Raw genomic sequence first — 12,534 nt, 5'->3', positions numbered from 1 at the left:
ATTAATTCTAGTTGATCCCTTTTCATATCCTCATAGGACTTATCAACCTTTTCTAGGAAATTCTTGAAAAACCTTATAAGCGTAAATTTGAACTCTATATCCAGTCGCTTTTTGTCCTCCATTTCTTTCGTTTGTGACCTATTTCGTTGTTGTCGCATTTCGCAGCTACAGATGGGGCAGGGTTTCAGGGTGGAGCCTATAGCCTTGGCTCCCGTCAGCCCTGCCCTATGTGGCTCCTGCGTCTCAGGGTCCTTCAGTCCTCACTGCAAGCGCCTCTGAGAGAAAGGTGTCCTCGATTTTCGCCTGCTACCAAACAGTCTAGGCTCTCCCCCAATGAGCCCGGTATTGGGGTTCAGTTCAGTTGGAAGTGGAGTTGGAGGTGTCGTTCAGAACAGTCCGGAGCTTTTGTCTCCTTCCCGCCAGGGCAATCCTGCAGCACAGCCAACAGTCCCTTCTCTGCACGCAATGTGTGCCCCTCCGGGACCTCCTTTCGCCGCTCCCCCGGGGTTCCGCCTTACAGCCCAGCTCCCTCTGTTTGAGCCTAGGTCCCCGGGGTCTGGCCTAGAACTGGGGTTCAGAGCAGTCGGAACTGGGGCCCAGCACAGTTGGAGCTTTTATCTCCTTCCCGCTAGGGAACGCCAGCCAGGCACTCGGCCTCCCTCCTCTCTGGCTCCGTCCTCTCTGCGCGCGCCGCATGTCTCCGTACCTTAGGCTTTTACAGCTCCTCTATGCTTCCTTCTGGTTTTCTCCTTGCTTCTCGTTGTAGAATTTCCAGTCAGTCGACTTTCCTGTAGTTCTGGGTAATGTCCATTTTATATTTTAGTTGTATCTTATTGAAATTGTTGCATGCGGCTGCGGCTAGGTGTTTACCTGTGCAGCCATCTTGGATTCTCTTCATGTCCTTTCTTAAGTTAATGATATACTGGTAAAATGAAGGGCAAGACTTGATAAATGAACTTGCCAGTATATGGTTGACCACACCCACCCCCTGCCCAGAGAATCTAACAACTTAATGGGGCTGGAAACTAGATTGGGAATTTTATCCCATTATCCCAGGGGACCTAGAAGTGCCCCTTCTCTTTTTTGTGTGTTGTTCATTGTTGTTTTTAAACATTTCACTATATGGAAAATTCCAAACTTATACAAAAGTATGGGGAGAATAGTATAATGGACCTTATCTATATCCATCACCTAGCTTCAATTCATAACCAGTCTTATTTTATCTATATCTCACTTATTCCTTCCCACCCGGTCCCTGATTATTCTGGAGCAAATCTCAGATATATAATTTTATCCATAATTACTTTAATATATATCTTTTCAAAGATAAGTGTTTTTCTTTTTAAAACCACAAACATAACCACAATGTAGTTATCACAACTAAAAAATGTAACTGTTTATTAATACAATCAAATATCTGGACAGTGTCCAAATATATGACAAATTGACTTGATTGCTTCTCTTTTTAAATTTTTTAAAACTGTTGGTTTGCTTGAAACAGAAACCAGACAAGGTCCATTTATTGCATTTGGTTGCTATTTATTGAAATCTTTTTAAAAAAATATTTTTTTATTGATTTTTTACAGAGAGGAGGAGAGAGGGATAGAGAGCTAGAAACGTTGATGAGAGAGAAACATCAACCAGCTGCCTCTTGCACACCCCCTACCGGGGATGTGCCCGCAACCAATGTACATGCCCTTAACCGGAATCGAACCTGGGACCTTTCAGTCCACAGACCGAAGCTCTACCACTGAGCCAAACCAGTTTCGGCTGAAATCTCTTTTAATCTCTAAGTACCCCTTCTTCCTTTTCCTCTTTATTTAAGAAATTTAGTTGTTTTGTCTTAGAGTTTCTTCCCACATTCTGGATTTTTGATGATTATATTGCTGTAAAGTAATTTAACTTGATTTTATGCCCCCTGTCTAGCCTGTAAACAGTTAAGAGTAGTTAGATTCAGGCTCCATTTACTTAGTGTCCTCTCTTGAAACTATATAGGTGCCAGAATTTCAGATTTGGGTCTCCACTGTATTCCTCAAACAATGTGCATCTTCTATCATAAGTGGACCTAATTTAGTAAGATCAGTAAGTAGATTTGGGAGTTACATGAGCTGTTATGAACTTATATAGTGATGATGGGCCTTTCTTTCTAATAACCTTGCTGTTATTCTAGTGTTGCAGCCATCTTTATTTAGTTGTTTACAAGTATGTGACATGGTTTTACTTTTCAGATGGATACAGACATTTATAAGCTTGTGGTGTTACAGTTAGAAGTTGGTGAGAAAGGTGAGGGACAGTAAAAGAGAGAGACCATTTGGCTGGCTGTTATAGCTGGGCCTCTCAAAATATGACATAGGTGAAGGTAATAGATCTAAGGTCTGACACTGAGATTGAGAAATGATTTCCCACTAATGAAACTTGTAGGACTTGGATTCCTGTTAGAATGTAGATGTATTTATAGTGGCAAGTTTGCTTAGGATAAACAATTAGTAAACTGGAAATTTCTTGGTGAAAATGGCAAAGAGCAAAGGAAGGTTAATAATTTGGGGGAATATTTCATCTGGGCTGGGGCAAGGCTTAGAGAAGTTTTTCTGCTTCATCATTAATTAGAATGGTTATGTCTGCCATCTTTGTTTCCGAGCCTGTACAGGTACCCTGATATTTTACTTCCTGCATCCTTTTTAAGTTATAAATAAAATGTTTTTCTGTGTTATTGAAGCATCCATCTTATATAAAAATAGCTGTTTGAAATTTTAACCCTGCTATTTGGTTTCTGTAAATGCTTGCTTGCTTAAATAATAAGGAAAATGAGACTGCTCCCACTTCAGAGAGGCCATTAAACCTTCCCCAGACGAAATTATCAGTGTTGGCACCAGGCCAGGCCTTTGGTTGAGGTCTCAAGGCCCCAGCACATAGGGGCTCTTTAAGAATGTGCAAAAGAGGCCAGAAACACCCCATATTTTGGAGACAAGAAGGTTAAAAACATATAAATAGGGAAAATTCCTCCATGTTGGGGCCCAGAATTTGAGAGACATTTTCCTCTGGACCTGCACATAATAAAGTGTAACTCCAAACTCTCTGAGCATTGTTTGATTATTCTGGTTCTCTGTAACATTATTGGTTCCCTGAGATTCCAGGAAAACCAACCCATGCTTAGATTTTTAGCCTCTGGTGAGTGGACCGTGTTTGTGGTCTGGGGGAGCTGGATAGGCCTCCGGGAGGTGCCTCTCTGCTGATTTAGCAGAATTGAACTGGGGGACTCCGGGCGCTCCCGGAACTCAGCCCAGGACCCGGTCGGCATCTGGAGAGAGTGGACGAACACTTCTGGACCTGTGGACAGAATCTGTAAGGTAGGGGCCCCATCAATTCAGCCCACTCCAAGTGAGTGGAAGTGGGAGCTTGATCACCTCCCCAGAAGCCATACGGCTTCCTCAGGCAAATTAATCAGGAATCAGGTGGACTGTTTAAACTCTGGGTAAATATCTGATAGAAGTCAAAAACTTGAACTAGATAGTATTTAAATGTGGGACTCGAGGTGAATGAAGGAATTATGAGTTCACTTCGCTGTTTGTGTGGGACTAGCCAATTTTCTACCAAGAACGGGGACTGGATGCAGTCTTAACTCCTCCGGAAGGTTTTCACTAAGATGTTGGTCGAGAATTCTGTTCTGGGGCATGGGTGCCGGGAGGGCCCCCAACCCCATCTGGGGTGTTGGGCATTGTTTCATTTATCTGCTCAGCTCCAATCTGGGCTGGTCTACTGAGAGAGTGTGAGTATGGATGTTTGTCTGTCTTGGCATAATTATCTGCTCATTAACTGGTCTATGTGAAGTGAAAGCTACTTTGTGTCTTCTGGCTGTACACTGGAGATTATTTGTTATCTCTTTCTATTGTTTAATTTGTTTAAAGATAGGGTGGACCTGCTGTGTTGGAATGCAAAAGTCTTTAGCAGCTGCTGAGATGACTTTTCTTAGAGTCTTTTGCTCTCAGTCAGGGAATCAGCCCACTTAGATAATAAAAATTTCTCTCTCTGTTTGTATAAATAAGGGTTTCAGTTTGTTCGGATTTGTAAATTTGCTGTATTAAATTGAAATGTTGAAGTTCTAGGGTTAATTTAACAGTATAAATTTGAGACATTTCAAAGAACAAAGAACTTTTATTTATGGATTTCTTATCTCTTTTGGTGGTCAGAGACTTCCCTGGGCTGGGCTTACAGCTCTTCAGGGCGGAGAGTTACTGGCCCTGTCCCAGCCTGTGACATCTTAGTCCAATGTGAGCCACCTGAGGGGAACTGAGGCTGAAGTTATTATTAACTGTCTATCGACCCTGGTAAAGTGGTTGTGTGTTTTGTTTGACTTGCTGTTTTCAGTTATTAGGTTCCTCATAGAGGACATAACCTGGTCTTTCCCTTCCTCTCTCGTCCTGATTCTAATAGCATCTGTAACTGGATTAAATATCTTTTCTTTCAGGAGGCCATCCAGGCTTTCAGTTCACAATTAATCTCCCTACACACCCTTATCCTCCTCCGCTATCTTTCCAGGCTAAGAGTCATTTTTTCCCTCAGGTCGGACCTCAGCCTTCTAAAGGGAGGATTACTACAGCGGTAGTCTGTAGTTTTCTCCGAAACTCCCACTGTTTCTATTTATCTATCCCCTCTGTAGGAATTGTCTTCCTCTGACTCACAATAGGAAAGGGAGACAAGCAACTGGACTGGGGAATGGGAATGGGCACAGAACTCAAGAGTGGTAAAGGATAAGGATTTAAGATCCTCTAGGAGTCTAGGGGCTTAGAGTAAAAATCTATGAGGGTAAACAACGGTTACCATCATAGAAAATATCCTTAAATGTAAAAAGCTTGCCGAAACTGGTTTGGCTCAGTGGATAGAGCGTCAGTCTATGGACTGAGGGTCCCGGGTTCAATTCAGGTCAAGGGCATGTGTCTTGTTTGTGGGCACATCCCCAATAGGGGGTGTGCCGGAGGCAGCTGATAGATGTTTCTCTCTCATTGATGTTTCTAACTCTATACCTCTCCCTTCCTCTCTATAAAAAAAGATCAATAAAATATATATTTTTTAAAAATGTAAAAAGCCTAAATATATAGGATCTCAGGCCATTTGCCTTGTTTCAAGACGGAGAGATAGGTTTTTGTTGATTTTCATTGGCTGCAGACCTCTCTGCTAGTGTAGGGGTCTGGTCCAGGTGTCTTATCAGAACTTCACTAGATTCAAGGTTTCAAGTTTTCTGAAAGCATAATTAATACATTAAAAGCTGAAACTTATTTGGCTCAGTGTATAGAGCATCAGCCTGTGGACTGAAGGGTCCCAGGTTTGATTCCAGTCAGGGGCTTGTGCCTTGGTTGTGGGCACATCCCCGGTGGGGAGTGTGCAGGAGGCAGCTGATTGGTGTCTCTCTCTCTCATCGATGCTTCTAGCTCTCTGTCCCTCTACCTTCCTCTCTGTAAAAAATCAATAAAATATATTTAAAAACAAAAAACAAAAATAAAAACTACCAGGAGCCAAGTGGAGGAGAAATGGAGCTGAAGTCTGCAGCTGCCCTGGTCATTTAAAACTGATTCCTAGGCAGATTCAGCCCCGAGAGCCAGGTGAACGAAGGGAGTAAGGGGGGCTGGATGCTAGAGCTGCCTGCAGTGGCCCTGCAGGAGGACGCAGTAGCGAGAAAAGCAGGGGACAGCAGAGATTTACCTGAGACTGGAGCTGCCCCGCTGCTGCCCAGTGAGTAATGAGTGTTTTACAACAAGCAATTTAAGACTTAGGCCTTTGGCTTGCTGGCTGCAGCCGTTAAGCCAGAAGCCAGTGACTGCTACTGGCCTTCCAGCAGCCCCAGGAATAGAGCATCAGGCCCGGGATCTGTAAAAGCAGCAGATAGAGCTAGTGAAAGCTCCCTGTCTGCAAATGTACTGAAAGGGTTCAGTACCTGTTGCTGCTGGAAGAGGAGGGGCTGAGATCCCCTTCCAGTGCACTCCCATGGGAGAGGCCTGGTTGCTGATCTGCCACAAAGGGGACTGGTGGGAAGACAAGGGGCCTAATACCCAAGCCACTGCCACAGGGGCACTTGGCAATATGCAAAGCTGTTTCTAACTGCAACTCTGGCTGTTTTGGACTGGCAGCTTAAAGTCAAAGGGCAAAGGAAAGAGGCTCTCCCTGGACCAGGGAGCCTTCAGGACTTTCAGATTCTGCAAGAGAGGAGTCTGACTGAGGGATGGCAGAGACCTAATGGGTTGGAAGGACCTAAGGCCACATGTTAAACTTATAAGTTACGGCTTTCTAGGCAGATGTCCAAGCCCAGTTATGTAGGAGTTAAGCTTCCTGTTTACAGCAAAACAACTTTCTTCCATGCCAGGATAAATTTTAGGGAAATTAGACAGGCTGTGTTTGTGGCTAGAAAGAAGAACTGGCCACCATGCACAGTCCTGACAGTGGCCTGCAGAAAACTGTATAAGAGACGTAGATGATGCCTGCATCTTCAAGGACATGACTCCAGAAAGACAAGGACATTTTTTTTTTAATCAATCTTTATTGCTCATATTATTACAAAGGTTCCTCATTTCTTCCCCCCTCCACCAGGTTCCCACCCCTCCCTCTGCCCCCTCCCCATCCCCCATTGTCCTCATCCATAGGTGCACAGTTTATGTTCAGTCTCTTCCTCCCTCCCTTTCCCCGATAGTAAATCCCTTTTCAGATAGTAAATCTGTTACTTAGCATTTTCTCATATCAATAATACCTCCACATGCCCAATGATACACTTCACACAAAAGACATTTCCAAATAGGTCAACCAGCCTCATCCAGGCCCCACCCAAGGCACTCACAGATCAACACCCCAGCGCTATATTAACTCAACACATCCAGATCTAAGCCTTCATCACTTGATTCAGCAGACCCTCAAGTTCCCGCAAAAGTTTCCAGCCATGTCTGAGAGGCAGCCGTGGGCAGGGACAGGCGAGGAGTGAGCTGTTTCGGGCCTGGCTGCTCCGGGCCTGGCCTCTGTTGCTCTGGTTCGTTCCACAACCAGCTGCTCCGGGTCTGGTCACTGCCGCTCCCGACCTAGTTGCTCTGGACTTGGCTGTTGCTGCTACAGGCCTGGCCGCACAAGACCCGGCTGCTCCGGGCCTGGCCGCTCCCAGCCTGTCAGCCGCTGCTCCGGGCCTGGCCGCACCAGACCCGGCTGCTCCGGGCCTGGCCGCTCCCAGCCTGGCAGCCGCTTCTCCGGGCCTGGCCACTCCCAGCCTGGCAGCCACTGCTCCGGGTCTGGCTGCACCAGACCCGGCTGCTCCAGGCCTGGCCGCTCCCAGCCTGGCAGCCGCTGCTCCGAGCCTGGCCGCTCCCAGCCTGGCAGCCACTGCTCTGGGCCTGGCGGCACCAGACCCGGCTGCTCCGGGCCTGGCAGCTCCCAGCCTGGCAGCTGCTGCTCCAGGCCTGGCCGCTCCCAGCCTGGCAGCCGCTGCTCCTGGCCTAGCCGCACCAAACCCGGCTCCTCTGGGCCTGGCCGCTCCCAGCCTGGCAGCTGCTGCTCCGGGCCTGGCCGCTCCCAGCCTGGCAGCCGCTGCTCCTGGCCTAGCCACACCAAACCCGGCTGCTCTGGGCCTGGCCGCTCCCAGCCTGGCAGCTGCTGCTCCGGGCCTGGCCGCTCCCAGCCTGGCAGCCGCTTCTCCAGGCCTGGCCACTCCCAGCCTGGCAGCCACTGCTCCGGGCCTGGCTGCACCAGACCCGGCTGCTCCGGGCCTGGCCGCTCCCAGCCTGGCAGCCGCTGCTCCGAGCCTGGCCGCTCCCAGCCTGGCAGCCGCTGCTCCGGGCCAGGCCACACCAGACCCGGCTGCTCCGGGCCTGGCCGCTCCCAGCCTGGCAGCTGTTGCTCTGGGCCTGGCCGCTCCCAGCCTGGCAGCCGCTGCTCCGGGCCTGGCCGCTCCCAGCCTGGCAGCCGCTGCTCCGGGCCAGGCCACACCAGACCCGGCTGCTCCGGGCCTGGCCGCTCCCAGCCTGGCAGCTGTTGCTCTGGGCCTGGCCGCTCCCAGCCTGGCAGCCGCTGCTCCAGGCCTGGCCACACCAGACCCGGCTGCTCCGGGCCTGGCAGCTCCCAGCCTGGCAGCCGCTGCTCCGGGCCTGGCCGCACGCGACCCGGCTGCTCCGAGCCTGGCCGCTCCCAGCCTGGATGCTCCGTGCTTGGCTACTGCTGTTCTGGGCCTGGCTGCTCCCAACCCGGCTGCTCTGGGCCCGGCTTCTCCGGGCCCGGCCACTCCGGGTCTGGGTGTTCCTGGATTGGCCACCCTGGGCTTGGCCGCCTCTGCCTCAGGCCTGGCTGCCTCTGCCCCAGGTCTGGCTGCTCCAGTGCTGGCCGTTGATGCTCTTGTTCTGGCTGCTGCTGCTCTGGGGCCTGGCCACTGCTGCTCCGGGCCCAGCTGCCACTGCCTTGTGCCTGGCCACTCTAGGCCTGGTCGCCGCTGTTCCAACATTCTGTCCCTTTTTTCTTTTTTTTTTCTTTTTTTAAAAAAGAAAACACGCATTTATGTTGCAATGTTGGCTGGTGAGTTGAGTTCTGACTTAGTCTTTGATTTTTCAAGATCTTCTTTGTATTCTTTCTTAAATAATTTTACTATCATTTGCTCTCACTTGATTTCTTCACATTGAGAACTTCTTCGGTTTCTTCCTCCTTGTCCTGGGAGCTCAGCAGGTTGGCTTGTGGTACCCCTTTGTTCTCCGCAGGCTCCTGTGCTGCTTCAGCCTGTTACCGGGGTCGGCGCCGCCCAGGAAGCAGCCCCCGGCCTTGGCTCCATTGCCCGCGCTCAGCAGTTGAAGGCTCAGGGGCACCCCACCCCCTGGGGGCCCCGTTGCCCGGCTCCTTGCTGGCACCCGGCTGGCCGGTGTCCGGCAGGGGCTCCTGCTCCTCGTCGTGTTCCTCCAGTCTGGAGCTTTTTTTCTCCCTCCCACTAGGGGAGTCCAGGATCAGAGTCAACAGACTGTCCTCTGCGCACAGTGTGCGCGACTCCGGGGGCTCGGCCTTTCGCCGCGTTCCCAGGACTCCACCTCACAGCCCCGTCTCCCCCTGTCCGAGCCTGGGTCCCCAGGGACTGGCCCAGACCTGGAGTTCGGGGCAGTCCGGACTGAGGCTCAGCGCCGCTGGATGCTTTGTTTCTTCCGGCTAAGGTAATCCAGCATCAGAGTCAACATTCAGTGCTCTGCGCACAATGTGCGCGCGTCTCCGGGGGCCCCGCCTTTCGCCGTCCCCTGGGATTCCGCCTCACAACCTCGTCTCCCCCTGCCGGAGCCTGGGTCCCCAGGGTCTGGCCCATAACTTGGGGCTCAGCGCTGCCGGTTCGGGGGTTCAGCCCAGGCTGGGGGTTCTATTTCCTTCCTGCTAGGGAACGCCAGGCAGCACCCAGCCCTCTCCTCCTCTCCGGCTGCGACCTCTCCGTGCGCGCGTGTGTGCGAGCGCGCAGCATGTCTCCGTACCTTAGGCTTTTTTTCAGCTCCTCTGATTTTCCTTCTGGTTTTCTCCCTCCTTCCTATTGTAGAGTTTTCAGTCAGTCGACTACCTGTAGCTCTGGGCAATGTCCACTCTACATTTTAGTTGTATTCCATTGAAATTGTTGTGAGCTGCTGCGGCTAGGTGTCTACCCAAGCAGCCATCTTGGATCCTCTCTGACAAGGACAATTTTGCTTTGTGTGGGAAGGTCAAGAATAGACTTTAGTCACCTCCCTAAGATATTTGTATAGCCCCACCATGTGTCATGGTAGCAGGAGATTTGGCTACCTAAGGAGGCCAGAGTGCCAATATTGTACTTCACTGTGTTAATAATATTGCATTAACCTTACAGATTTGAATGCAGTTGCCAAAAGGGGAGGTACCCAAATGGGCAAGGAAAATACCCATCTGCTTTTGGTCTCTATTGAAAGACAGTTGGCAGCCTGTATACTGTCTTGCAGGCCTGTGTGGCCATACCCATGTCAGGTGTAGCACAAACCTCAACTTTAGGAAACTGAGGAAGGCCTGTTTGGAAAAGAGGGAAGTGGTGAGTACCAGCCCTTTGTTACAGGAATTATAGACCCCGTGAGGTCCTGTGACATGTGAGACCCTGTAAAGCAATAAAGCTCCCGTAGTCCTTTCTCAGAGGGCATCTCACCCCTCCCAGAGGCCATATGAAATTTTAAGGACAAGTAGGGGGAACCCTACTACAGGGATTGTAATTGTCTACTTGAATATAGACACATTTTGAATTTCTCCTTGTCATTTGAAGATAGTTATATTACTCTGAAGAATCCATAGAAAGGACTGACAAGGAAAACCAGAAGATCTTGAAGCAGTTCAGTATATTTTTTTCCTTATATAATTCCTCTGAAGTTTGGCAATGCTTAATACATCATGGCAATACATTTCTTTGTATAAATTCAATAAGACCTATTTTATTTTTAATAGTAGTTTTATTGACCAGAAACTTTGACTGGAGTATCATGTTTTAAAGAGTCCTACCTGGTCTCTGAAGATTTGAAGCCAATAAGAGTGCCAAGGAAAACCTGGTATACTGCTTGGGAGCCCTGAAAATGGCTGGCACTGGAGCAGGAGGCCCATGCCCTATCATCACTGGCAGTTGGTCAGAGTAGAAGGGGAGCAATAAGAACCCTGCAGAACCCCCACGGACAAGGCCCTGAGATGGGCCTTAAAACCTAGGGCGTGGGCCCAGGTGGAGTCACTGCAGGTGAGGGATTCACCTAACTCCGCAGATACTGCAGGCAGGCCAGATGGCAGCTGGATGGCTTGGCTTCCTGGCCCTATGGGGCATACTAAGATTCAATCATGAAATTCCAAGAAAGATAGTTAGTTACCATTCTTGTATTTATGCAAACAATCAGGCCAAATTAAATACAATAGGTAAATTGGTCTTGATCTGGCTCTTTTGATAAACATAGAGATAATTTTGAGGAGAAAATTCTATTTCAATAGAGGTTATTAAAACTGAAATGTTTTCTTTCCCTTCCACCAGACCATTTGTTACAGTTTGTCTCTGCCAGGTCACAAGCCCATCTCCTTCTGTGCCCAGGCTTCATCATCCCTCTGACAGACAGCAAAGATCTCTTGGCTCTGAGGGAAAACTTCGTCCCGCCTCAGAACGAAGAAATTCAATGTTCATTTCCCTAAAAGAATTCAGAGCCAGGATCCTTGAAGTAATATATTAGGCAGTTAGACAGACATGAGCAGAGCAAGGACGATGGACCAACTAGCACTAGCAGATGTAATTAAGTCTTTCCACCTCTGTGTATGTGAGACAAGGGGCATAGCCAAAGAGGTACCCACCCAAAGTCTCAGCTCTTACTTAGAAAAGGCCAGTAGCATATTTGTCCAAAAGACTTGACCCCTTTGCATTTGGGTAACATACTTGCCTCCAGGTGGTAGCAGCCACATCTATGCTTATCAAAAAAGCAAATACGTTAACCCTAGGGCAGTAACTAATCCTAACTTCCCCACTTGAGGTCGAGGCTTTAATCTGGAACTCATAGGAGTGCTGGATGTCAAACACTTGAGTCACCAATTTCAGGCTTTATGGTAGACAAAAGAAAAATCAATAACAATTTATACTGATAGCAGGTACGCATTTACAGTGGCTCACGCACATAGTACTATTTATAAGGTAAGGGATCTCCATAGAAGCAAGAGGGAACTGGGCCACAGATGAAGCTGCCCAGGAGGTTGCCCTAAAACCAGTGGGACATCTACAGATTCTAGCGATTCTTCCAGACCCTGATATACCCAATCTAGAAAAGTTGAAATCCATAACCAGTCTTTATTCAAGTTCTTACAGGCTTTACATTGTACCCAGGAAGCAATCCAGAAGTACATTGAAATGCTCTGCCTGTACCAACTTCTGATCCGGTTTATCCTTTCCACTCTGGTGACTCTGTGGTTTTTTTTTGTTTGTTTGTTTTGTTTTGTTTTTTAATATATTTTATTGATTTTGTACAGAGAGGAAGGGAGAGAGACAGAGAGTTAGAAACATCGATGAGAGTCATCGATCAGCCACCTCCCCCCCCCCCCCCCACCGGGGACATGCCCGCAACCAAGGTACATGCCCTTGACCGGAATCCAACCCAGGAGCCCTCAGTCCCCAAGCCGACGCCTTATCCATTGAGCCAAACCGGTTTTGGTTGGTGACTCTGTTTGGATAAAGGTATTTGCCATCCAAGGACTGACTTCTGCCTGGAAAGGACCACCTCCATGGCAGTCAAGGTTGATGGAATCCCAACATGGCTTCATCATACCTGGCTTAAGACAGCCAGGCAAAATTGAGAGTTCAGGACTCTTTGGACTCTCTGAAGATTACTCCTGGCCCTTATTCTGGACCCTTATCTTATAAGCAGGCCCACTAACTTTATTAGGCAAAAAATTAAGATTATATTCCTCAGGGGTAAATATAACTCCCTCCCTGACAATGACTAAGAGTCAGTGATTTGACTCATGTACATAAAACCAGTGGGGAATGAAGCATTCATATTATATAAAAACTGCTGTTTGAAATTTTAACCCTGCTAT

The sequence above is a fragment of the Pipistrellus hanaki genome, assembly GCF_964339955.1.
Source record: "Pipistrellus hanaki genome assembly, chromosome: X".
Lineage (NCBI taxonomy): Eukaryota > Metazoa > Chordata > Mammalia > Chiroptera > Vespertilionidae > Pipistrellus > Pipistrellus hanaki.
The sequence above is the reverse complement of the archived record's forward strand: the minus strand, read 5'-3'. Positions refer to the sequence as shown.